Here is a 26,950-nt window from a genome sequence, read left to right as displayed (position 1 = left end):
TAAACAATGATTTATTTTATTTATCTGCAAATCGCGGCAAATGTCAAACTTTGAATATTAAGTAAGTAAAAGTGGCGAAAAACAACAAGAGCCTTTTGAAGTCGCAGAGATGGAGACAAATGAACACGAGAGTACAAATGTATTTCTGTCTGACACAATATTGTCTCTCACTATTTTCATCTCCCTTTTTTTTTGTACCATCCACATTTTTGCACCAAGAGGTGATGAAGTGAGTGTTAAAAAAAAGAAAGCTATAGGGCGTAAAGACGGTAAAGAAATAAAAGAAGCCTGGGGGACACGGTTAGATCACATTGCTGGTGCAGCAGAAACAAAAAGTTCATGAATCACGCTAGAGAAGGTTAAAGAAACTGCAAAGGAGACATGGAAGCATTAGGTAAATGGAGGAGACGGTTCAAGGCATAGTGCAGTGATTCCCAAAGTGTGGGCCTGCAGGTGGGTCATGAGAGGTCATTCAAAATATTATTCATTTTTGCAAATATTATTTTTTTTTATTATTTTTATTGTTAAATATTTATTGCATGATTAAAAAAATATTTATAGGCCTACGTAATAACCTATTGACAATATTTTAGGAATGTTTATGATTGGAACGTAGCTCTGTAGTCATCATGCCAGTCTTGAATGCAGTTATGAAAAGTATGAGAATTAATTCCTTTATCCCCCTGCTTTCATTTCAATCCTGAATCTTAATAATAATAATAATAATAATAATAATAATAATAATAATAATAATAATAATAATAATAATAATAATAATAATAATAATAATAATAATAAGGCTGCACGGCGGTCGAGTGGTTAGCGCGCAGACCTCGCAGCTAAGAGACCAGGGTTCAATTCCACCCTTGCATGTTCTCCCCGTGCAAATGTGGGTTTTCTCCCGGTTTTCCTCCCACATTCCAAAAACATGCTAGGTTAATTGGCGACTCCAAATTGTCCATAGGTATGAATGTGAGTGTGAATGGTTGTTTGTCTATATGTGCCCTGTGATTGGCTGGCCACCAGTCCGGGGTGTACCCCGCCTCTCACCCAAAGACAGCTGGGATAGGCTCCAGCACCCCCCCCCCCGCGCGACGCTTGTGAGGATTAGCGGTAGAAAATGAATGAAGGAATAATAATAATAATAATAATAATAATAATAATAATAATAATAATAATAATAATAATAATAAGTTAAGTGCTCTGAGAACGCAGCATTTCGTCTATGTACTGTTTATAGGACAAATGGTAACGTTTTGGAACCCCTGACGTTCCAAAACCCCCCCTGACGACTGAGCATCCTCCTGGGGGGCGTCCATCCTTTTGTCCCCTCCAATGTTGCCCTGCTGAACCTGTCCTGTCACTGCCCCCCCCCCCCCCCACTCTGTGCAAACAGCTAATCTAATTGTAAAGCTGAGGATTACCTTGTAATCAGAAACAGTGCTTTTAAGTGATTAAACGCATACATTTTGTAAGTTTTATGTGTTTGTTTATTTGCTGTAAAACTCCAAATGCTTTGGAAGGCGTGTCAGCATCCATGTAATGCAGTTCATCAATGATTTACGAATGATTAGTTGTGCTAGATGCCGGCTATGTTTTTCAACCAACATTCCTCAAATTTTACACACATGTGCCTGTCAACCCCCCCCCCCCCCCCCCCAAAAAAGGTGCGCACCAAATTTTGTAGTGATTCAGCTGAACACCCTAAAGTTATAGTGACAGAGACATATTTCAAGTCCGTTACCCTTATGGGGCTTACGCAAATACACTGAATCAGGACTCACGGGTACTCTTCTTCATTAACTCCTTCACTCTCTCACCCAAGCTGCAGCGCGGTTAATTAAAAGAGGAAGCCAGTTAATATGTCCCTAATTGCACAACCGTTAATCTCACTGCATTTGTACAACAACTGTATTCACCCTGTGGAAAACAGCAAACGATCGGTCACAGTCTCGACTAAATGAGAGATTCACTCATTCGTCCTTGGCATTTCACTGACTCACGGGTGCTTGATGAAGATTCCAATTTCACTGACTCACGGCTGCTCGACAAAGACTTGAGTTTCAAGGATGCAACTTTTGCAAGTTTCCACGCATGAGCACATTTTGAGCGTGTACGACTTTCTGCGCTTTGTGAAGTGAAGTGGCAAAGTAAATGGAGTACCCAATTCACTTCGGTAAGAGTCGGTAAAAGGAATCACTACTGTTGTTTTTGCCGTTCACTCACCGACTTCCGTGAATGAAACCACAAACTGTTGAAAAACGTTTGAAATCCTGTGTAAGATTATTAAAAATACACTTTGATAAGACCAGTAGGACAAATACGAATCATACTTTTAGGCACATCACGCAACTGCCTGAATATGTTGACTCATGGCTGATATAAAGGCGCGTTCCTAAGGGTGTAGCATGATGCTTAAATTCTGTTTTGACTGCTAGCGGATTTCCTGACGCACCAGAAATAGATGCACTTTGGATGGCATGAAATATTGAGGAGAAAGTCGGGGTAAAACGAGAGTAGAGCAGTTGGAATCTGGAGAAATGAAGACTCGAAACATCTGTTAGTAGTACTAGTAGTAGTAGTAATGGTAATGGTAATGGTTTAATTTCATTTGAACATGCATCAGATTACAATTGAGTGCATCCCATAATCAGTTCCCAGTTCCACATGTCCAAAAGGAGTAGGAAGAAGCAAAGCTTATTAAATCCTATTCCTCCATCTGGTACTTTTACAATCAGTAACTGTTACATTTGTTCACTTCCTGCTTTCCATAATACAGTTTAGGTTTTTTTTTTTGTTTTTTTTTGTTTTTTTTAATAATGCACCTCGTACCGAAGTACAAGGTGATATGAGCATCCAATGCCATAATGTGTACCATAGTAAGTGTCAATATAGTGATATATATAGCACATCATGACTGGTTCAAGACTCTTCATCCTTGTATTTAGCAAACATCAACTGCTTGTATTGTTTCTTGAATTGGCTCATCGTTGTGCATTGTTTGAGGTCCTTACTCAATCCATTCCATAGTTTGATTCCACATACTGAAATGCTATGGCTAGCATAACGTAGTCCTAGTATATAAGTGTTTCAAATTTAGTTCTTCCCTGAGATCATGTCATCGTTTTGGATGACATTTTTAGGTAATTGGTTATTACTGTATTATTGTTTCTTGAATTAGCTCATCATTGTGCATTGTTTGAGGCCCTTAGTAATCAAAAGATGAGTGTTCTGACAAAATGTAACTGGATTTAACATAGAAAGTAAAACACACCGGCGTATTAGTAGAAAATGTCAGCGGTAAAGCAGAACAATATTGATACTCCAAATGGAATACCGCTTCTCCTACTAGAAAAAAAAATAACTCACATTTGTATGGCTCTTTTCTCCAATGGATACTTCTACCACTACACTTCCAATGCTCGCGTTGTAATCAGAAATAAAGGCAGGGAAAGACATACTGTATATAAAGGCAGCATTTGGACAAACACAGACATTTGTCAAGTATTGACAAACCTGAACATACACAAGCTATATTTTCCAAAAGCACTCAGGGGTTTGGTGTGATGTTTATTGCACTGTAGCACAATATCTTTTTTTTTTTTTTTTCGACCCTTCCCTGACTTAGTGAAGCTGAGAGATTTGTAGCACAAAGCAAACAACAACAGCTGAGTCAATAAACGTGGTCATTCAGCACCGGCACCCTCCACTTGGCTGGCTGCAGAATGAGCATCGATCCAGGAAGCAATTAGGCTAGCATGTGAACATATTCACTGAAAAGATGGTTTCTCTGCTGGCACATCATTATCGCTCCAAAAGTGACGGTATCATCTTTCAAATCTTGGGAGGCTGGAATGAGTCCTAACCGGGCGTGTTGAGTTGGTATATCCTATATGATTTCTCAAATTAGCTCGGTCATAAGTAAGTAGTATAGTTAGTGTTAGCTGGTTCAGTCGGTCGTTGGTTAGACCGTCACCGAGTTAGCTACTTAGGTCAGACAGTTGCTAGTCAGTAGCTTAGCTACTTAGGTACTAAGTACTACTTTGGCAGTACTTTGGTAGTTAGTATCTTGGTCATTCAGTCGTGACTTTGCTTCATCGGTTGGTCATGTGTTAGCAACTTGGGTCAGAAAGTTGCGAGTCAGTGGCTTAGCTACTTAGGTACTACTTTGGTAGTACTTTGGTAGTTAGTACCTAAGTCATTCAGTCGTGACCTCGCTCCATCGGTTGGTCATGTGTTAGCTACTTAGGTCAGAAAGTTGCGAGTCAGTGGCTTAGCTACTTAGGTACTACTTTGGTAGTACTTTGGTAGTACTTTGGTAGTTAGTATCTCGGTCATTCAGTCGTGACTTAGCTCCATCGGTTGGTCATGTGTTAGCTACTTAGGTCAGACAGTTGCTAGTCAGTGGCTTAGCTACTTAGGTACTAAGTACTACTTTGGTAGTACTTTGGTAGTTAGTATCTAGGTCATTCAGTTGTGACTTAGCTCCATCGGTAGGTCATGTGTTAGCTACTTAGGTCTGACAGTTGCTAGTCAGTGGCTTAGCTACTTAGGTACTACTTTGGTAGTACTTTGGTAGTTAGTATCTAGGTCATTCAGTCGTGACTTAGCTCCATCGGTTGGTCATGTGTTAGCTACTTAGGTTGGACAGTTGCTAGTCAGTGGCTTAGCTACTTAGGTACTACTTTGGCAGTACTTTGGTAGTTAGTATCTCTGTCATTTAGTCGGGACTTAGCTCCATCGGTTGATCATGTGTTAGTTACTCAGGTCAGACAGTTGCTAGTCAATGGCTTAGCTACTTGGGTACTAAGTATTACTTTGGTACTTTGGTAGTTAGTATCTAGGTCATTCAGTCGTGACTTAGCTCCATCGGTTGGTCATGTGTTAGCTACTCAGGTCAGACAGTTGCTAGTCAATTGCTTAGCTACTTGGGTACTAAGTATTACTTTGGTAGTACATGGTAGTTAGTATCTTGGTCATTCAGTTGTGACTTAGCTCCATCGGTTGGTCATGTGTTAGCTACTCAGGTCAGACAGTTGCTAGTCAGTGGCTTAGCTACTTAGGTACTAAGTACTACTTTCGTAGTATTTTGGTAGTTAGTATCTAGGTCATTCAGTCGTGACTTAGCTCCATCGGTCTGTCATGTGTTAGCTACTTAGGTTGGACAGCCGATAGTCGTTTAGTGCGGTTGTCGGTGAGTTAGAAAGTTTGTTAGTTGCTAAGTCATAAGTAGTGGTGTTAGGAGACGAGACAATACACGAGCCCGGGTCCACCAGAACGAGACAAGATGATATTTTAACTTGAATTTGAATTGAAGACATTTGAATTCGCCCAAAGACAGCTGGGGTAGGCTCCAGCACCCTCGCGAGGATAAGCGGTAGAAAATGAAAGAATGCATGAATGTCATCTTTCACTTTTTAAAGTTGACATGTATTTTCTCACAGGCATATCGTTCTCTGTGAAATGTTTCCAGCACTTCTTCAAATGCTGGCTTTTTTTGGAGCAGCATTTCTATGGCGATGTATTCAACTACACTGTCTTTTCGGTTATAGCTTGGCCGGTCAGTGGTGAGTTAGTTAGTTGGATCAGTGTGTTTGAGAGTGACTTAACTCTGTTACTAGTGACTAAGTTAGTTGGTTAGTCTTAGTGACTATGCCAATTAGTTGCAAAAAATTCCGTCTATTTGGGAGTGCTTGCTGCATGGCCATAAGATCGTGTTGATGTCCGTGATAAAATGTGACGTGTTTTCAGAATACCTTGAGACATGTCAGTATATGCATCCCTCTCCTGATAAGAGTGCTAACTGGTCCGATGAATCAGAGCCGGCGTTAGTCATCACCATGGAGGGTCTGCGTCATCCTGCATGTAGCATCTCTTTAAGTAGTTATTATTGGCACAGGAATAACTCACCCTAATGGCTGGTGCACTACATGGACTGGAACATGGAACATTAGGATTAAGGTGCCACCGTTTGGCCTTCCTAGCTCTGATAGCCCTTTGTCTTCATAACGGGGGGGGGGGGTCAAGCTATGATAATCCTTACACACTGCCCATCTATCCATCCCGCACTGCACTAAAGCTGCCGTGTCTTTCACATTGACAGGACGGGGTTTTTTTTCGTTTTCTCTTTCCCACTAAGCTGCTGTGTAAATGTTAGGTCGAGAGCCTGTTTTGAAATAATGGAGCATGTGACCTTTTTCTCTGTGAGCAGAAGATTTTGCTCCGGAGGAATTAGAGCATTTTTGGATGAAAGGAAGTACATAGGGGAGGTGGAGGATGAGGATATGGATGGGAGCAGCATGTAAGTCCTGAGGGACAAGGAGAAATGTCAGAATCCAGAGGGGGGAGTGCAGGGCCTGGCGAGGACATCAACCTTTCCCTAGGTGGGCTTTATGGAAGGGAAAAAGGGAAGAGATCATAACAGAGCCAGTTATGACTGCTGTCTTTTCAGCCATGTTATTGTATGCTCAGGCACTATTAACTTTATTAGAACCACTGCCAAGCACAAATCTTTTTGATCGCTTGTTAGCTGAGTTGGTTGGGCGACAGCGAGTTGCTGAATTGTCAAGTTATCTACGTACTTTGGACATAAGGAATTAGCTAGGTCAGTCAGCGTAAGTGGGTTAGCAATTAAGAGACTTAGCTAGCGTGGTCAGTTGGTCATAAGCGGAGGTGTGGACTCGACTTTTCTGGGGGAAGCAAAAATAGGAACTATTCATTCATTTTCTACTGCTTATCCTCAGGAGGGTCGTTGGGGGTGCTGGAGCCTATCCCAGCTGTCTTTGGGCGAGAGTGGCCAGCCAATCACAGGGCACATATAGACAAACTACCATTCACACTCATATTCATACCTATGGACAATTTGGAGTGGCCAATTAACCTGGCATGTTTTTGGAATGTGGGAGGAAACCAGAGTACCCGGAGAAAACCTACCCATGCACAGGGAGAACATGTAAACTCGGGTCTCCTAGCTGTGAGGTCTGCGTGCTAACCACTCGACCAGCGTGCAGCCCATTCATTCATTTTCAACCGCTTTTTCCTCACGAGGGTCGCGGGGGTGCTGGAGCCTATCCCAGCTGTCTTCGGGCGAGAGGCGGGGTACACCCTGGACTGGCGGCCAGCCAATCACAGGGCACATATAGACAAACAACCATTCACACTCACATTCATACCTATGGACAATTTGGAGTGGCCAATTAACCTAGCATGTTTTTGGAATGTGGGAGGAAACCGGAGTACCCGGAGCAAACCCACGCATGCACGGGGAGAACATGCAAACTCGGGTCTCCTAGCTGTGAGGTCTGCGCGCTAACCACTCATCCACCGTGCAGCCCAATAGGAACTAATTACTTTTAAAAAATAATTTGCATAACACTCGTCACAAGAGCGTGTCCACTGCTCAGTGATTTAGCTAGTTAGGTCAAATGGTTGGTCGTCAGCTACTGATTTTGTTTGGTATGGCCATTTGTGAGTTAGTCGGTCATACATATAAGGTAGCCAATCAGTGAGTTAAGATGAGTTAGCTGGGAAGGTCTTCCATAAGTAGCTTAGCGCGTTAGTTAGATATTCTGAATTAATTCGTTAATTATTGTGGTGTAAGTGACTTAGCCGCTAGGTTGGTCGGTCATAAGTTAAGTCAGATATTCAGTAGTTAGTTTATAGTTAGTTATTGAAGTAAGTTAAACACACTTAAGTTAGCCAGTTGATGACCCAGTTAAGGTTTGGATTGACTGGTTGGTCGCAAAAACATCCTAACTAAGCTTTTAGTACCCTTTAGCGGTGGCAGTCTGCACGCACTGGCAGCATTGAACATGAGTGCATTGTGTCGACGCATTGAATGAAGTGTCTCGGGTATGGTAACTACTACTACTAAATCACCACTGTTCAAAGCAGGCAAATGGCCGATATAAGGGAATGTGGGTGAAAACTCAAAAGGCAACCCACATGTTGAGAAGGTCTTGACTGTCGCTCCCCTTATTTGAAGTTCAAGTATCACAGCGACACATGGCAGGAGGCCCAGATGGCCCGTGCTTGATGCTGGGATTTCAATCATGTCCAACTGATGCCAGGGTCATTCGTTCCCTGGCAGCGGACCAATCCCACTGAGCCATGCCATCGCCGGGTCACTATGTCAGGCCCGACCATCTTGCATCACCCTCGGCCTGTTGGGCCACCAGAGCGGGATGACCCAATTAGCTGTTAGAATAATTGCCAAAGCGCCGTGTATGATGGTGAAGGTGTGTGTGTGACTGATGCGGCGTTGCGACGACTGTTGCTGATACCGTCGTACCAAATGAAGTGTTCTGTGTGTACCATCACAATCAGCCATTTTGGAAGTATGCCCCACCTCTCTGATGAGGCGATGATTACAGACTTGTGCAGACGAGGTCATCGGGTTCCCATTGTTCTATTTTTTGTCTCTGTCACGATGCCAGACGCAATTCTCACCACCTAATGATTTTTTAATTCCTTCTTCTCCAAGTGCTACTGGGACTGCAAGAGCGGGAAGGGGAACGTGAGAAAAGTAGCCAATGCGGATAGAAACCGTCTTCTCTATCTGCTTGAACACTTTTGGGGGAGGTTAGCTTATGTTCACATAAATACTGATTTTTTGAAAACTTCAGTTTGTGTGTAGTTGTTTTTTACTCAACAGGCATTCAGTAAATTCCAAATTAAGATTTCGGTGATCTTGTTATGATTGCCAAGGTGAGTCCCCATCGAGCCGAGGGCTGCTTGCTGTAGTGCTACTGATTTCACCGTTACACAGTATGTACTGTATCTGAGTCCGCCATTAACATAATTAGGCTTTTTCTTTCAAACCTTTTGTGGCCCGCTGAATGAATAAAATTGCAAATAATGAAGTTGTCCTTTATGCGTGAGCTGAAGCAGACTGAGCAGCCGTGTGAAAGCCAGCCTGGCAGGTGCTGCAGCTTGGATGTGGTTCAGGGTCTATTTCACCACTGAAATACAGCCATAAAAATGTAATCTGGCCCTGCAGATGTTGCCGTTTTGATGTGTACATAAACCTAACTGGCTGCTTAGAGCTATTAAGACGCCGCAGAGAAGATTTGCATGCAGGAAAGAAGCCACTTTCACACTAAGCTGAACTTAAACCCCTCCCAAAAACTTGACACTGTGCCCCGTGAGCACGCTCTCTGCTTGTGGTCTTCCAGCCTTTTTATTTTCCACACGCCCAGGGCCTTCTCAGAGGACCTGTTTTGTAGCGTGCTAGTCTGTATTAGCATTTTCATAAAGGGCAATCGAGTCAGCGCGTCAGAAAACAGAGAAAAGGTCACCAGGTTTCCTGAAGCTTAAACCCCCCCCACCACCACCACACACACACTCCATCACACCCGCCCTGCTGCCACGGGCCAGTTCTTGCCAAATTGAGGGATTGCCCATTTTTCTCCTCGGTGACATTAAAGAGGCTCATTTAGCAGCACAGCTCTGGCGACCCCGATAGGCCCAAACGTGACCTTTAGCCTGCAGGCGCCTCCTGAAGGAAGCAGCAAAATTTGGTGACATTATCTACTCCAACCTCACAAAAAAGAAGTGCAGTAGTGGACCCTTTTTAACGGGCTTTATAGTAGGCTACTAAGAGCATCAACTGTGAAAACAGACAAAAAAGAGCCAATATGAAAGGTGTTAAAGCAGATTGATTTGGTGTCTTCATTTTCTCCTTTCCTTACATCTGTCAGTCTGCTCCTCTTATCATCACCTGAACACTTCTCAGTCCCCCCCCCCCCCCCCTCTTGTCCTCTATCCCTTTTATTCTTCTCGTCCTTTTTGCCTGAGTGCCACTCGGTAAGCAGCTAAATAAATCACTAAGCAGCCCTGGAGAAGATAACGAGGCAAGCGGGGATACTTTTTGCACTCTGCAGATGTTTTTTGTGTTTTTTTTTTTTTTTTTTGCCTGGAGGAGTGCGGGACTACGGAGAGGATCTCTACCGCCTATCTACAACACCTTAAAGAAATGTATGTATCCATCAAACAAAGGATACCTGATATTAACTGTAGAGGCAATGCAAAGACACGCATCAGTGTATTAAAACTAAAAGAAAGTAAAACTATTCACCCTTTAGGGATGCCACGTTAAGGAAAGGGAACAGGAAGAAGTACAAGCAATGTTTCAAGTAACATCTTAACATTCCTAAATGTCCTGCACGTGTAGAGACCTGATAACCACTATAATAAAACTAAAATAAAGTAAAACTACTCACCCTTTACGAATGGCACATTATGGAAAGAGAACAGGAAGGAGTACAAGCAATGTTTCAAGTAACATCTTAACATTCCTAAATGTCCTGCAAGTGTAGAGAGACGATAACCACTATAATAAAACTAAAATAAAGTAAAACTATTCACCCTTTACGGATGCCACATTAAGGAAAGGGAACAGGAAGGAGTTCAGGCAATGTTTCAAGTAACATCTTAACATTCCTAAATGTCCTGCAAGTGTAGAGACATGATGACCACTATAATAAAACTAAAACAAAGTAAACCTACTCGCCCTTTACGGATGCCACATTATGGAAAGAGAACAGGAAGGAGTACAGACAATGTTTCAAGTAGCATCTTAACATTCCTAAATGTCTTGCAAGTGTAGAGAGACGATAACCACTATAATAAAACTAAAATAAAGTAAAACAATTCACCCTTTACGGATGCCACATTATGGAAAGAGAACAGGAAGGAGTACAGGCAATTTTTCAAGTAACATCTTAACATTCCTAAATGTCCTGCAAGTGTAGAGAGATGATAACCACTATAAAAAACAAAAATAAAGTAAAACTACTCACCCTTTATGGATGTCACATTAGGGAAAGAGTACAGAAAGGGGTACAGGCAATATTTCAAGTAACATCTTAACATTCCGAAATGTCCCGGAAGTGTAGAGGGGCGATAGGCACTAAAATAAAACAAAAATAAAGTAAAACTATTCACCCATTACTTTGAAGTAATATTTTTTACCCCATTCTGGTATGGGGTTATCATCACAATTTTGCTCTTTGCCATCAGCCTTTGACAGAAAATCCGAAGAAAAAGCCAAACACACCTGTGGAGATGTTTTTTTTTAAACTCAGATATTTTCCGAGAACATTCTGTCAGTAGGCATTGAGCTGTTCAAAATCATTCTTATTATTTATCACCTATCATCCCCACTGCGCTTCAGTTGAGGCAAGACAATGAAAAAAGGCCCTGAGCTGAAATTTCACACTTAGTGATTTTTTTGTGTGTGCAGGCAATCATCAAGAAACAAAAGGCCATATTACACTGAATGTAAGGAGGGAGGGGTGGGGGAGGGGAGAGGCAAAATTGTGGCATTAGGGTAATGAAGGGAAAAGTTAGCTAATGAGAAATTGAGAGGCAGAAATAAAAGAAAGATGGCGTTCGACTCCCCGCTGCTTTGCTGACATCACAAAGGAGCACAAAGTTCAAGAGCACTAAATGTGTTGGAGTCATTTTTTTAAACCATCCATTAAGTCATTCCAATGGAGGGAAAAGGGCAGATGATTGTTTAAGTGGGGGGAAAATGGGAGGGAAAAAAGAAGCAGGAGCACAATAGAAGGGTAGGATACGTCAAATATAGTAAAAATATGTTAGAAAGCCCATCATTTACATGGTTTGTGTCACTTCAGCTTTGTTCTGCTTAGAGCGTTGTTTTGTCCCACTGTGTTCGGCGGTCAGTAAACGCTCCACAGTGAGCGCTGTTGCGTCGGTGGAGATGTTGTTAACTACTGTTTTCTGACCTCTCTGACGCTTTCTTGAGCCTCACCCACCATCTCCCCGGGTTGATGCTGTGCGGCAGTGCATAGAGGTGAGGTTTGGTTCCATTGTTCAAGCTGTGCAGTTGTTTGTGCACCCTTTTGCTAAGTGAGGCTCTTTTGTTCATTGGTGCTAACATTAACATTCAAGCTAACTGTATAACTAACTGTTGTTTCAATAAGCGTCATATTTACTTTCTGTATTTAATGTGCCTTTGGCTCATCATTATGTTTATGTAATATGAGTTACGTTACTTTACTGATCATTTATTTGTGTATTTGTATTGCATGTACGTTGTTACAGCACCACAGCACAAAGCCTTAATAAATCCACCAACAGAGGACAACCTGCCGTGTTCTTTGACTTGAACACACCTTTATTCCTTGGAGACATTCTCACCATGTTGAGAACCCTCTCCGTTTCAGTCAATGCGTTAAAAATATAAATACAGTAAACCTCAGATATGTCGGACTCGGATATATCGGAAATTCGCTCACAACGGACAGATAAAAAAGAACCGATTTTTCTGTAATGCATTTCCAATAAAAATTCATTGCATATATCGGATTTTTTATAATGGATTTCGCCTATTTCGGACAAAATCTCCAGTCCCGTTCCAATGCATTTCCATGAAATTTCCCTCGCATATATCGGATGGCCGCATCGTGGCGCTCCGATTGGCCGAATCGTGACAGGCCGCTATACAACGTCATTTGCAGCGTTTGCAGCGTTGCCTGCGCGTCCAGGTACATTGGAAACATAGTCAAGGAAGTGCCTTTTTATAACGGATAAAATCCGATTTACGCATATACTTGATATAAATCCGATATATGCGTAAAATGGACATTTTCCGGTATACGCATATAACGGATTTCGCTTATATCGGACAAAACCAGTGGGAACAATTGAATCCGATATATCCGAGGTTTACTGTAAACCAATTTGAACCATCATGCCTGACATGACATGGCTTTTGAAAAGCATCAGTGCTGACAAACTACAATGAGTGATGATAACCATAGAACCAGATAGATTTATTATAGTGGCTATCGCCTCTCTACACTTCCAGGACATTTCGGAATGTTAAGATGTTACTTGAAATATTGCCTGTACCCCTTCCTGTTCTCTTTCCCTAATGTGACATCCTTAAAGGGTGAGTAGTTTTACATTATTTTAGTTTTATTATAGTGGTTATCATCTCTTTACACTTGCAGGACATGACATGGCTTTTGAAAAGCATCAGTGGTGACAAACTGCAAAGAGTGATGATAACCATAGAACCAGATAGGAGGATCACACTGCTAGCTAGTTGCTAGCATTTAAATACAGTCAACCCCGTCTGTTCACAGTTCACCATTCGCTCCCATGTATATTCACACATTTTTTTATTCACACACTCAACATTTGCCCACAGAGAGAAGCCAAGTAGGGAGGTAAAGCTAATACTATACAAGTAACTTTTTTTTACATTATTATAGCCCTGTATGCCTATAGTCACCTTTATGTTTGTATTATTCATTGTTTTCAACATATTCAGCAACTCTTATGCTGCAGGGACTCAACACAGCCATCATCTAAACTTAAGAAGCCAAAACTTACCACTTCCACACGGGATGGGAGGATATCTTTTTTCCCATGACTGACATCCTGCAGTGCTAAGGTAATGTAATGTAAGGTAATGACTCAATGTTTTATGTTGTTACTGTCGCCAAGTGGCCAGGTCACCACACAGGTAGTTTTACTTTTATTTTGCAGTTGGTTTAACTTGCTTTGGTTGGTTTAACTTGACTTCATACATTGTTTGACAGTTATTTGGGTTTGGAACTAAATGAACGTGGAAGTCAACCGGCATCATGGAATGTATAGTTATTTGACTTTGGAGTTTGTCGTTAAAAGTGACTCTGGCACACCCGCGCCGCCTGGTTCCAGAAGCGTTTATGGTCCCTGCAATGCGACAGCAGCGCTGAGTCAACACGTTCATTCGTTTAAAGATACGCTCGGCGAGCTTTTATGAGCACCGACACAAATCACATTAGACGAGTCATTTCTTATAGATTACAGCACCTCATCACAGCCCGTATAGGAGGTGGGGGGGATGGAGGAGGAGGAGAAATACAGCGAGGGCGGCTGAAATGGAGCGGTCGGGTGAAACGTGTCGTGTCATCGATGTCACGGTGACGCGTCACGCTGTCTTCTACACTACATTCCAACCAGACCCACCGCCATGTTGACTAGAGAGACAGAGATAGCTCCCTCGCAGCCAGATGACTACTTTGATACATATTTTTCATTAGTTATCATGGAGCGGTAGTGAATCTGGTATATATTTACAAATGTAATATTTTCATAGTTAGAGCATATATAATCTGTTTATGAGCTCCTAAATATGGTTTTTCACATTGTTAGAGCCCTCTAGAAAATAAATAACAACCCTATAGTCACCTTTACACTTATATTGCACTGTTTTGGATAAGTAATGCACTCTATCTGCGCTTGTTCATCCTTTTCATTCATCTCACAGAAAAACATACAGTCGTCCTCATTTATAGCAGATGGTGAATTTCCGCAATCTATGATTCTGTATTAATAATAATTTTGTAGCTACAGCATCATTGCAGGCACACAAGAAGAGTTCAAAAAGAGGTTCCCGCACACTGTGTCGCTCTCATTCATTAGTTTACTTAGATAACGTTTCGGTCCGTTTGACCTTCATCAGACATATTATCCCATCTCCGCCCTACACACATACGTATATGTATGTCCCCGATCGGTGCTGGCAACCAATCCGGGGACTTAGGGGGCGACCTGTTTTGATGAGTATCAGCTGTCGAAGGGCAATAACATTCATTTAACAGGTGTAAAGATTTTAACATGATATGAAAAACATTTTTTTATACATAATTCAATTCAAACACATAAACACATATAAATACACATACAAATAGGGGCGACCATGCCAATGATTTAAAAACAGTTTTATGATTTTTTTAAAATAAAAAGTCAGTAAATACTCAGCGGCACGGCGATCGAGTGATTAGCGCGCAGACCTCACAGCTAGGAGACCAGGGTTCAATTCCACCCTCGGCCATCCAGGGTGTACAGCTGGGATAGGCTCCAGCACCCCCGCGACCCTCGTGAGGAAAAAGCGGTAGAAAATGAATGAATGAGTAAATGCTCAATATCTTTTATAGAACGAGGAGGGGGGAGGAAAGAAAACCCAAGCAACCCAAGAAAATCAACAAGAAACAACATTTTTAAGCATAACATGCTAGTGACCTAACTAATTAGCCTCCTGATTATTTATTTTAAACTTAAGAAAGGGTTTCAAAACGGAGTGGGGAGTAAGGACAAAGTAAGAAGCCAAAAAACGTACCACTTCCACACAAAATGGGAGGAGAACTTTTTTTTTCACTTTATGTCTGACATGCCTTGGCTGACTCCATGCAGTGGAAGTAATGTACTGTAATGTAAGCTCACGTCGCATCATTACTGCCTATAAACAGTATAACTTATCTTTTTGTCTATTAATAGTCAACCACAAAATAGTGATCATTGTTCGTCCCCGGAGCAGCAGTAGCTGTACAGTATATGTTCTACCTTCCTGTTATATGTGGTCCTGAGATTTCGGTGCATTTTGTTTAGTGATCTGTTCATTTCCTCACTGCAGGTCCTGCTGTAGGCTACGGCTTGCCCAAATAAAGAGCAACTTCTTCAAGGAAGCTGAAGTGCCTCTGCCTGTCAAGCTCACCACAATATGCAGCTATAACGGCTTTTGAAAAGACTTTGTAGGAGATTGTGGAGTGCGTTTAATCATTATGAAGACATTCCACTTGGCAGAAGAGCAGCAAACATGTCTTTAAACAAGTAGATAAGAGACCCGCAGGTAAGTGTGTGTGCATGGACGCATGGGGGCAGCTTGCTTTGATTACATAATGACATCAAGCATTGCTTTGTTATTCATGGGGTCTCCACAACAACTGAACCCAGTAGGAGTGAAAGTGTAGCCTCAGCAGCACTTTGCTTTGAGTGGGACGCCTCTATCCCTCCATTGTCTTCTCGCGTGGACGACAGAATGAATCAGCGTTCGATTAGACTTTCATGAGAGAACCCACGGCTTTTATTTCCTATGCATCACCTCTGCGGTCAGAGAGGTAGACGCAAAGCGTGATGTATCGCCCAAAAACCCACACAAATGCATTATGGCGAGGTCTTACAGCTACTTATCAGGGGACAAAATGAGTTTAGAGCAAAGATGGACGCCCCGCGGTGGAGAGAGAATTGAGTGTTCTGTGTATTTGGTATTCATTCTACCTGCTGAAACACTTGAAATATTGCTTGCCAGACACAGTAGTTAGCTAGATAGCCTATTTCAGTGTTTGGTGATGAAGTTTGACAATTCTCATCAACAGCTAGCTAGGGAGCTTGTTAGCTATTTACATAGTTAGCTAGATAGCAATAGTAATAGATGGCTACTAAGATAGAAACCCATATAGCTACCCCATTTTGTTGTTTTGGGAATTATGTAATAATTGACATTAAGTCAATTTAAATAGCATTTAGACAACGACTGTAGCTAGGTAGCTAGCTTTACGGTATGGATCAACAACGTAGCTGGTTAGCAACTTGGATAAATAGTTAGAGCCCTCTAGGAAATAAATAACAACCCTATAGTCACCTTTACACTTATATTGCACTGGATAAGTAATGCACTGTATTTGCGCTTGTTCACCCTTTTCCTTTTCATTCATCTCACAGAAACACATACAGTCGTCCCCATTTATCACAGATGGTGAATTTCAGCAAACAACGATTCTATATTAATAATATTTTTGTAGCTACAGCATCATTGCAGGCACACAAGAAGAGTTCAAAAAGAGGTGTCAGTCTCATTCATTAGTTTATTTAGATAACGTTTCGGTCCGTTTGACCTTCATCAGACATATTATTAATGTAATATTATTGTAATTATTAATGTAATATTATTACCCATCTCCGCCCTACACACATATATGTATGTCCCCGATGGGTGCAGGCAACCAATCCGGGGACTTAGGGGGCGACCTGTTTTGATGAGTATCACCTGTCGAAGAGCAATAACATTCATTTAACAGGTGTACAGATTTTAACATAATATGAAAAACATTTTTTTTACATAATTCAATTCAAACACAACACATGAACACATGTACAAATAGGGGCAACCATGCCAATGATTTCAAAACAGTTGATGAACAGCAGATGAAATTATTTAAATAAAAAAGCAGCAAATACTTTTATAGAAAGAGGAGGGGGGAGGAAAGAAAACCCAAGCAACTGAAGAAAACACATTTGGTATTAATTCTACCTGCTGAAACACTTGAAATATTGCTTGCCAGACACAGTAGTTAGCTAGCTAGAGCTTGTTAGCTATTTACATAGTTAGCTAGATAGCAATAGTAATAGATGGCTACTAAAATAGAAACCCATATAGCTACCCCATTTTGCTGTTTTGGGAATTATGTAATAATTGACATTAAGTCAATTTAAATAGCATTTAGACAACTACTGTAGCTAGGTAGCTAGCTTTACGGTATGAGTCAACAATGTAGCTGGTTAGCAACTTGGATAAATAGTTAAATAGCGAGCTTGGTGGCTAGCTCACCATTTGAGTGTGTTGTGAATTAGGTTAGCAAATGTGTACAATATAGAGATGATGGTTTTGCAAAACAAGGAACAAGAGGGGGGGCATAAGTGCAGTGTGAGGAAAAAGGCCAAGCAGGGAGCCATAAACTGCATTTATAAACATGTCGCTATAGTAACCAAGTAATATTTTCACTATAGCGACAGCCCAGGGGAGGGGAAGGTGACAAAGTGGGTCAGCGTTTAAACAGCATCGCCACAATCAGGCTAGTTATTCACATTAAAGAAAGACAGAGTATGAGAGCAATATAGTGGTAGTGGTGGAGGGGGGGCATTAAAATAAATGAGGCAGAGGATGTAACTTGTGAGGTTTCTATTTTTTTTTTCCCAAACACACACAGAAAACCACGCACAGTACCCACTGTCATTCTGTGATTGGTCCTTGTTTGTGTGATTACATCCTTTCCAGGGTGCTCAGAGTTCCATCCCGCCCTTGCAACACTGTTGGCGAGGTAACGACCAAATAAGGTGTGATTGAACACGGAAGGTAGAGGTCATTTAGCCTGTACTGCTACAGGTACGTGCTTCACATACAGTGTGCCTCTTATCCACGTACGGACTGTGTACCCTTTAGCTGAGTGATTGCACACAGAGGCAATCATGCGTGTATGTGCGCATGTCCCACTTATGTTGTTGTTTTTATTGCCATTATGAAGGTGGTGCACCAACCTTGCCAGCTCTGCTAAGCAGCCATTAATGTAACTACTTTGTAACTATATTGCTGCACAGACAATCCCGACAAAGCTTTGCCCCCCCACCGATGCCACCCACCTTGCTCCAGATCCCCCCACTCCCTTCCTGTTAGTCCCTCAGTCTCACCTGACGGGACTGCAGATAGAAGGCTCACGCAGCCCGTGGCACCAGCAGGGCCAGAGCCAGGTGGGGTCCCTCACAGGGACTCAACAGACCGTGCACGTTTGACTCGGTGAAACAGTGCAAACTGCAGAATTCATCACACGCCCAGCACTACTAGCAGGCCAGCTGAGGCCCACTTGTCCCCTTACCACATCCAACAACAAAAGAACAACCTGTCCACCACAGGATCCAGTCAGGATTACAACAATGTACACACTGTACTAGACACATTTTTATATTGCATGTAGACAGACGTGTACGTGTGAGTGGACAAACATATGTTAATATTATGTGTGTTATGTACATGCGGAGACTGACTTACATTGCATATGTGTGTGTGTGTGTGTGTAACTGAACATTTATATAATGCATGTATGTGAATGGACCGTCATTATGTTGGCATGTGAATGGACAAACACATTTACACTGTATTCAAGAATGGACACACAGATGCTTACAACATGTACTGTACATAAATGGATAAATATATGTTTACGTAGTGCACATACAGTACGGATATTTAGAGTACAACTTGTACACGAAGGGACAAATGTGAATGGAATGACAGATTGTTCACGGACAGACATTCACATTTTTTGAGTGTGAGAATAGACTGACAGATGTTTGCATTATGTCTGAACACCAAGCGTGTCTTTGAAAGGACAAGGATGCGCTTATGCGAATGGACAGACTGACTTACATTATGTTTGTGTGTGTGTAAATTGACAGACATGTTGCATGTAGTGTACATGAATGGACTGTGAATTGACAAGATATATATATAACATGTCAGCGACATATTTACAATACATATGTGAATGGACGGACAGATGTATGAAAAATGTAAGTGAATAGACATACATTCACAATAGGTAATTCAGTGAGCATTATGTGTATGGAAAGACAAATGTTGACATTTTGTGACTATGAGAATAGACTAACAAATGCTTACATGATGCATGTATGTGAATGGATAGACAGGTGAATGGAGCAGGCGTGTATTTGAAAGGACAGAAACCTAGCCTTCCTACGGCTCTAGCTACGCCTACTTAAGCACAGCAGCAGCGGCGGACACCGTGTCATTAGTTTTTCCCTCTTGGCCCCGCCCTCAGTGAGCGATGGCGACCGTGTCCTCAAGTGAGCGTTATCTCTACTCTCATGTGACTCCAGTGTAGTTAATAACATGCAAGCCCCGCATCCTTCATCGCACTTCCTCATCTCTTTCTTCCTCACTTTGCCTCTTCCCACCAGCCATTTAATTGATCCCCTTCCTTTCATTTTTTTTGCTTCCTCTTGCTTTTTTTCCCTCTCCGCCCCCCCCTTCCTTGGCGATAGATAACGGTAGCGAGGAAATGTATTCCACGGGGATCCCTTGAGGGGACCGTAAAGAGATGAATGCCAAGACGCTATCACGCAACATGCAAATAGATATACAGCGCTTAAGTTGGGAAGAGTGATGCACACGTGCTGCACATGCAGACTTATGGGGATTTTGTATGTAGCCAGGCAGCTGCTCTACCAATATACATAATTCATTGGGAGATGAAATAAAGAAATATTATAGAAAAACAAAGGAAATGGGACGTTCCAGGAAGATGTATGGCTTTGGAGCACAGGAGGGTGCAGCGACAAAGTATCATTAATGCAGTCTCACAAGGCTAATCAGCATAAAAATCATAGGAATCTACTTTGTATTCAGTTATCCTTATGCTCTACATCCCTGACACCTACACTACAACCACAGCGTATTGTTAAGGTTTGGATTTTAAATTCCACCCTCGGCCATCTCTGTGTGGAGTTTGCATGTTCTCCCCATGCATGCGTGGGTTTTCTCCGGGTACTCCGGTTTCCTCCCACATTCCAAAAACATGCTAGGTTAATTGGTGACTCCAAATTGTCCATAGGTATGAATGTGAGTGTGAATGGTTGTTTGTCTATATGTGCCCTGGGATTGGCTGGCCACCAGTCCAGGGTGTACCCCGCCTCTCGCCCGAAGACAGCTGGGATAGGCTCCAGCACCCCCCGCGACCCTTGTGAGGAAAAAGCGGTAGAAAATGAATGAATGAATGTTCTCCCCGTTTGTTTTTTCATGACCTTTTCAAAAGTAAACATCTTTTGTTAAAGTGTACTCTTGTGAATGTAAATTCATAACAAAGTTCAACACAAAGTTATTATCATTAAACAATTCATGAGGAAGTACACCAACCCTATCTACTTTATAGGTGCCTTGTGGCTGGCTGGTGCCGGGATGTACCCCTCTTTCCAGCTGGGATAGGCTCCAGCCCTCCCGTGACCCGAATCAGTACAAGCGTTCTATGAAATGGACGGATGGATGAAGAATGTATTGGAGCTTCTTTGTCGATTGTTCAAGCAAACCCTCCCATTCCAAATCTAATCCAGCCACCCCGCCTCCTGTGGACATCACATAGAAAAGCCCCCCCAGTCTTGTCCGTGCTTCTTTACAAAGTGAGGAGGAGGAGGAAGAAGAAACTTGGCAGACTCCCTGTCTTTCTTATCCAAAAATATCCTGCTGAAGATTGCCCACTTACATCCTGCAGGGTAACTTTTGAATGGTGAGAGGAGACACGGGTACTATTACTACAACGGCTCAGTGAAAAGTACACACTGATAAACAATGCCAACACAAGCAGGCGCCTTTGATAGGGAGTCTACTGCAATCTGCTCAATTATGTTTAAAAAAGAAAGTGCTCGGAGGCACAATGCTTGAGGCACCTTATTGCGGATTGCGAACATCCTTTTTAATAAACGATGCAGAAATGTCATGCGAGCGGCTGGAGCAATCGCTCCTGTTGTGTTGTTTGTGCGTTCACCCGCAGACGCCGCTTGCTTACAAATATAGATCAAGCGGGTCCATTTTGACAGCTACATTTAATAATGAGAAACCTGTCGCCTGTCAGGGATCCGAAAGGGCAAAATCTAATTTTACATTCGCGTGGCGATCACTGTTATTTGTTTTTGCGTCGAGTGTTTTTCTTTACTCCTTTGTGTCTGCATACATAAATGCCAACTTGTGTGTTTAATGCAACTTTCTGGAGTGACTGATGTGGCGCCTGAATAAGGAGGAAAGGGAAAGTGTAGTGGCGCTTTCAAGGAGCATTCTCATTGTTATCAATATATTTAATACAGAGCGGTAACACTGTGTATAGACACCTTATGGAGCTGCTGTGATTGAGCCCTGTGAACTCAATAAGTCACAAACGTGACCAAACATATGGTCATGACCAAACATACGAGTCCAACACACGATGGAGTCACTGTATGTGAAGGGACAAACATGCGTTTGTGTACATTATATGTGCATGTGACTGTGTTAAAGTTTGTATATGTGAATGGCGAGACACATTTTAACAGAAATGTTATGAATAGACAGACAGATGTTTACATTATGTCTGCACTATATGTGAATGGACAGACAGATGTTTACATTATGTCTGTACTATATGTGAATGGACAGACAGATGTTTACATTATGTCTGTACTATATGTGAATGGACAGACAGATGTTTACATTTGTTCTATACTGTTAAGTGAATGGATAGATATTGTGCGAATTGACATTTCATTACATTATGTTTATACTATATGTGAATGGACAGATGATTACATTATGTTTATACTATATGTGAATGGACAGACAGGTGTTTACATTATATCTGTACTATGTGTGAATGGACACACAGATGTTTACATTATGTCTGTACTATACTGTAAGTGAATGGAGAGACATTGTGCGAATGGACATTTCATTACGTTATGTTTATACTTTATGTGAATGGACAGACAGACATTATGTTTATACAATATGTGAATGGACAGACAGATGTTTACATTTGTTCTGTACTGTAAGTGAATGGAGAGACATTGTGCGAGTGGACATTTCATTACATTATGTTAATACTATATGTGAATTGACAGACAGATGATTACATCATGTTTATACTATATGTGAACGGACAGACAGATGTTTACATTATGTCTGTACTATATGTGAATGGACACAGATGTTTACATTATGTCTGTGCTATACTGTAAGTGAATGGAGAGACATTGTGCGAATGGACATTTCATTACATTATGTTTATACTATATGTGAATGGACAGACAGATGATTACATTATGTTTATACAATATGTGAATGGACAGACAGATGTTTACATTATGTCTGTCCTATAAATGAATGGAGAGACATTGTGCGAATGGACATTTCAGTACATTATGTTTATACTATATGTGAATGGACAGACAGATGATTACATCATGTTTGTGAATGGACAGAAAGATGTTTACATTATGTCTGTACTATATGTGAATGGACAGACAGATGTTTACATTTGGTCTATAATGTAAGTGAATGGAGAGACATTGTGCGAATGGACAGGCCAAAATACTATGGCTTTACAGATGTTTGTCAGTATGTGAATGGACTGACAGATCACCTTGACTGTACTATATGTGAATGGATAGACAGATGTTTCCATTCCGTCCGTTCAGATGTTCACATGCCGTGTGTGTGAATGGATAGACCCGACTATGTACTGCCCATATAAAAAGGTGACAAGCGAATTGACTGTAAGTGTGTGTGTGGTCTTTTGTGTTGGCATTGTGTATTCTTCCTGAGATGTCATTCAAAAAGCACGAAGCGCTGCAGGGTGGCGATAAGCGTAAAGATCAGATTTGGCGCCTCTGCGTTCCGACTGCTTTGGCTCATTTTCATAATTAATTAAAAGGCCTGGTAAATATTAGCATCACGCGGCCGATAAGCTTCCCTGTTGTTCTTCTGGCTCGCCCATTAACTGGGAATTATCAGCGCGCTTCCCTCTGCATCGTCGCCATTGAACTTCAATGAAATGCCGGTTTCTTTGCCGGTGTTCTTTTGGGGGGGGAGGGCGGGAGGGTTGGCGTTGACAACCTGACAATCAACATGATGAGCCTGATGTTGCCTTCAAAACCCGTCTTGATGATACACGCCTGCCACATGGCACATCATCATTTTCTTAAAAGTTTCATATTGAGAAATATTATTCTCACATCTTTTCATGAATGAACAGAAGGCGCTTTCTCCAATTCCTCCCCCATTTGCTGCCACTCCATTGAAGGGGGTTCTATCTTATGAATTTATTTAAATCTACTATTTCTTGACAATCCAAAATGACTCCCGCTATGATTTAGGAGCTTGTTTACAAGCCCAGACAGCTGCTTTATCCCGAGCTGCCACCAAAGCGATAAAATGAACAATTCATACGCGGCGAAAGGAGGGACTGGAGCCGAGAGGAAGAGCGATGCGAGCCAGGGATCAAACTGATGCGCTCGCCACGACCCGCTGTGAACAAGCCCTCTCAGCATCCAGGTCCGCATCGGTTCCAAAGACTCGGAGTGGCGCCACGGGGCCTTCACTCTGCTCTGACATTCCCAGCTCACTTCCATTAGTCTTTCATCTGTGCTTTCCTCCCGCTTCTGTCTCCTTCGGCATATTTGCTTGTCCTCCCCAACTTGCTCTCCATCATCCTCAATGTATCATTTCAGCCATTACCGTCCGTGCCAATCTGGCGATTCTGGAATGCACCTCACATATCCATCAGCTCGTGTGATTGACTTGAAATTTCTCACACAGCTCAATGCGCTCACAAACCAGGGAGTCACTAGGACACATTTAGTGGACTGCCAAGCACAAGTTTCAGCAAGACCGGTTGTAAAACATGGCCGCCATCAAGCTAAACTTAGCAACAAATTGTCCACAAGTCAGGCGGCACGAGTGGTTAGCACGCAGACCTCACAGCTAGGAGACCAGGGTTCAATTCCACCCTCGGCTATCTCTGTGTGGAGTTTGCATGTTCTTCCCAGTTTCCTCCCACATTCCAAAAACATGCTAGGTTAATTAGCGACAAATAGTCCATAGGTATGAATGTGAGTGTGAATGGTTGTTTGTCTATATGTGCCCTGTGATTGGCTGGCCGCCAGTCCAGGGTGTACTCCGCCTCTCTCCCAAAGATAGGCTCCAGCACCCCCCGCGACCCTCGTGAGGACCGAAGGTCGAGGGCTGATACTGGCACGCGGGGGCATGATACTGGGCCTGATACCAGACAAACCAAGTGATGATCTTATTATCACATACTATTTAATCATGAGCTTATTATCACGTACTATTTAATCAAAAGACCATTTTGTTTCCAGAAAATGTTCAGTTTATTACATGTATTATATCTAAACAGTGTAAACACAATAATTGCAAAAATATTTCAACAATAATATTTTATCAACAGTCTTATCTTATCAATGTCTGACAATTAAAGTTCCATTAATCAAGTTTGGGTTTTTTGGTGACTGGAGAAGCACTAGGAATATTTATAGTGTGTGTTCACGCTCGTGCGCTGTTCTCTGATTGGTTGTTTCACGGGCACGATACCAGAGCAGCGCGCTCTGAGTGGACAGCTACGGGGGCTGATACTGGACATGGTTAAACTCTATATTTTATCAGTATCACTGCCCTGGGCTTTGACACAGTATCATTTCGGCCTTTTCCCGTATCATTCATGGGCGCTTTCTAGGGTACAGGGCCAATTAATACTGTAGTATGTGATAATCAGTATTACAAGTATGTACAGCGGATGCTAGATTGGGGGCGGGGGGGAAGCTGTTTCTAAAAATACCAGTGTTGGTGTGGACATGGTGGAACTCTTCTCTCCGGCAAGCCAGTGCAGCAGCAGCAGCAGTGTTTTACTCTCCAGCACGCTGCCATCTCTGCACCAGTGAGTGTGGACTGCTGCTGTCAGGATTAAGGCCTCGTAATGAAGAGCAAAGGGAGAGGCGTGAGGGCCCGAAGGCTGGCTTAGGGCACCACTGCACTGGATCAATGCGGCGCATAAGTGTTGGAGCGCACCACAGTTGGGCCTCTTTTGACAAACTCCCTTCCCACGGAAACGCTCCATCAGATATGAGACTTACAGATCGATGGCAGCCAAAGCTAATGCTAATGTTTATGTTCTAAACTGTAAAATATCAAGCAGCAGCTTTGTCTAATTGCTCATGAACCATATGCTCGCAACACTGCGCCGTGAATTAGCGGAGTCCCTGCAGAGGGAAAGATTAGGGAAATAAAAAAGTGCTCCTTTCCCTATTAAGTACCCAAAGGCGACAGGCGACCTGGAATCAGGTGCGACCTCAATAAATACGGACCCGCGCTGCACAGAGTGAGTGTCCACTTTAATTGCACATTCTCCCATGGTAATTGACAGAATAATTAAGGCTCGGAGGAGTCACTGGAAGCATCTGCGGCGGTCAGGAGAGGATGTCTGACAAGGGCTAACGGGGAGGATGATGAAGAACATAAGCAGTAAACGAATAAACAGCATGAGTGTCATGATACCGTCTAGTCTTGCAGAGACAGCTGCACTTCAGCATCAATTTAAAACACCATCATGCACATGAGGGAGCGCAGGGGTGCGAGGAAAGGGTCCTCGAAATAAAGGCCTCTTCGAATAAACAACCCTTCGTGGACAACTGGTACTTTCTGCAGTTGAGTAAATGTCCACCTTTGGTGATTGTAGGAGTCTTCAGTCTTCTATAGTTCAATACGACTTTCTCTTGTTCCAGATCAGGAGATGCTAACCTGTAATAAAAGCAGGAAAAGGACCCGGGGAGGGGCTAAAAGAGCGCTTGAGAAGCTAGTCAACACAACTCGGCTCCCACAACATCAAGGTGGTCCCTGGAGGGGAAACCAGCGCAGGTCCGCCAAGGCCCGTGGGGACAGCCGGCATACATTACTGCCAGCGGCACCACGGGGCCGCCTCCGCTCGCGCTGCTGGAAATATAGCGTGGAGCACAGGGGGGGCCGACACAAGCGTTTTTACGACAAAGTGTTGCCGCAGTAAAAGGTTACGTGAATGATGAGGTCGCAAGAAGAGAGCAGGAACTTGTTGAATATTTCACAAGCTCTCATTTAGTCGTCCCAAAACTGGGATGATGATGACCGTAAAAGGAGATGAGCCTCTCCTGCCAAACAACATCTGTCCCGCAACCTTAATCTGGTATTTGGGGGGCAATTCAACTGTAGAAAATACATTCAACCTTTTCACGCTTTTACTACATCACAAAAAGTAAGGGGAAATAGGAATACAACTCCAGGAAGCTAATAAGTGACATCATGTGTCCTGCATGTTAACCAAACTACAGTGAAATTCTTATTATTAATCCCACTTTTTCCGACATTCCTATTTTTCCCAGAATGCTGAATGCCTTTGATCTAATTTAATCTAAAATAAAGGCAATCCGACATCAACATGGGCACTGCTCATTTTTGTCCCCCATCACACCCACGCATTGACGCTCACAGTCATCTAGTTATCATTAACGTTGCTATGCCAAAGAACTATTTTTCTGGCGTAGTGACACCTCGCCACACCACACCGACACTGGCTCACAGTGCCTCAGGTAACGCTACATACTGGAGCTGCTGCAGTTTGAATGTTAATGTTAGGCGTAATGTGTAAAAATAAGTTAACCACTGCTGATGATGACGTGAAAACATTCATTCATTTTCTACCGCTTATCCGCACGAGGGTCGCGAGGGTCCTGGAGCCTATCCCAGCTGTCTTCGGGCGGCGAGAGGCAGGGTACACCCTGGACTGGTGGC

The 26,950-nt window shown here is 42.5% G+C and overlaps 1 long non-coding RNA gene across 1 annotated transcript; it reads left to right on the top strand.

The window, feature by feature from the left end:
- Window positions 1-11,682: 11,682 nt before the first annotated feature.
- Window positions 11,683-20,179, top strand: LOC131101647 (uncharacterized). Its single transcript, XR_009119254.1, has 3 exons — window positions 11,683-11,818; window positions 13,321-13,426; window positions 15,434-20,179. It is a non-coding gene; the product is annotated as an uncharacterized LOC131101647 (long non-coding RNA).
- The last annotated feature ends 6,771 nt before the right edge of the window (window positions 20,180-26,950 follow it).

Source organism: Doryrhamphus excisus, chromosome 14 (genome assembly GCF_030265055.1).
Source record: "Doryrhamphus excisus isolate RoL2022-K1 chromosome 14, RoL_Dexc_1.0, whole genome shotgun sequence".
Classification (NCBI taxonomy): domain Eukaryota; kingdom Metazoa; phylum Chordata; class Actinopteri; order Syngnathiformes; family Syngnathidae; genus Doryrhamphus; species Doryrhamphus excisus.
Note: the sequence above shows the minus strand (reverse complement) of the source record. Positions and strands in the feature narration are given on the sequence as shown.